This window comes from Bison bison, unplaced genomic scaffold (genome assembly GCF_000754665.1).
Source record: "Bison bison bison isolate TAMUID 2011002044 unplaced genomic scaffold, Bison_UMD1.0 scf7180017864352, whole genome shotgun sequence".
Taxonomy (NCBI): Eukaryota; Metazoa; Chordata; class Mammalia; order Artiodactyla; family Bovidae; genus Bison; species Bison bison.
This window is the reverse complement of record NW_011494924.1, coordinates 6,683,394-6,684,711: the sequence shown is the minus strand read 5'-3', so window position 1 is coordinate 6,684,711 and position 1,318 is coordinate 6,683,394. Positions and strand designations below refer to the sequence as shown.

The 1,318-nt window shown below is 53.7% G+C and overlaps 1 protein-coding gene across 1 annotated transcript in view; it reads left to right on the top strand.

Annotated features, from left to right (window-relative positions):
• Positions 1-1,318, top strand: part of TRPV6 (transient receptor potential cation channel, subfamily V, member 6) — a 16,612-nt gene that overhangs the window by 385 nt on the left and 14,909 nt on the right.

Sequence of the window (1,318 nt, the reverse complement as noted above, 5' to 3'; positions counted from 1 at the left end):
GGGCACCTCTGCTGGGAAGACCTTTCTTCCAGGGCTGGCCCCTCTGGAGCATTTTGTCTCAAGAGTCTGGGCCTGTGGGGTTAGCGCCAGGTGAAAGGGGAGGGGCTGGCACGGGTAACACAGGTGCTCCCTAAGTTTAAGAGCCCATCAATTAGGCAGCCTTTCTCGTAAGTACTTTCCTGGAGCCCAGACAACTTGTCAGGCTGCGGAAGGATTAGGGCATCACAGACCTGCACCCCAGAGGTGCTGCTGCTGTGTGTGTGTGTATTCAGTTGTTCAGTCGTGTCTGACTCTTTGGGACCCCCTGGACTGTAGCCGCCAGGCTCCTCTGTCCACAGGATTCTCCTGGCAAGAATACTGGAGTGGGTTGCTGTGCCCTCCTCTAGGGGATCTTCCCGACCCTGGAAATAGAACCCAAGCCCCCTGTGCCTCCTGCATTACAGGTGGGTTGTTTATAGCTGAGCCACCAGGGAGGCCCAGAGATGCTGCTGGGTTAGGACAATTCTTTACATCTCTACTCCCTGCTCCTAGAACAGTCTCTTGGGCAGAAACACACAGTACATATATGTGCACTTGTGGGAATGAATCAATGAATGGGTCAGGGAGGGAACTGCGGACATCAGTAACCACAAAAAAAGGCAAAATATGATAATCATTCTTGTGCATTTATCGCATCAGCCATTGACGGAGTCCGAGTCTTGGAGTGGGGGAGTCGGAGAGGGGTGCTGTTTGTGAAGACGACAAAGCTGGGACTCAGCCCTGGAATTTATTACCCTCCATTGCAGGAGAGGGCCATGGGCAATGGGCCAAAATACCAGGTGCTTAGAATTCGCTGCCGAAGGCAGGCTGAGGAATTTGAGAGGCTCTAGAGTTTGAGCCCGAAGTACATCTCACTTAAGGCTTCCAGCCCCTGAAAACCGCCCCAGACTCATGCGATGGTCCCCCGCACCTCCATCGGTGCTCAGAGCTGGGAGTTGGGAGGAGGTAGGAGGAAGCTTGAGGCCATCCCTGTGTGTGGTTTCTCCTCCAGAACCTCCGCGGGTCTCCCCACCCAGGGGCCAGCAGGCTAGCAGGAAGTCCTCCTCCTGGGACTTTCCTGGGTCCCTAAGAGGCAGATAATATGTCTATTCACCTGGGAAAGTCCAAAGCGTGTGTGTCTGAGGGTCTCTCTCCATCTCAAAGCACAGGGGCCTGCCTGAGCCTGACCAGGAGGCTGAGGGTTAGCTGGAATTCCTGTTGTTTCCCTTCCTCTTGCTCAAGGATTCAGGGCTGGGGAGTGTGCTCCTTTTTTTCTTTTCTTTTTTTTTTTTTTTTTAGG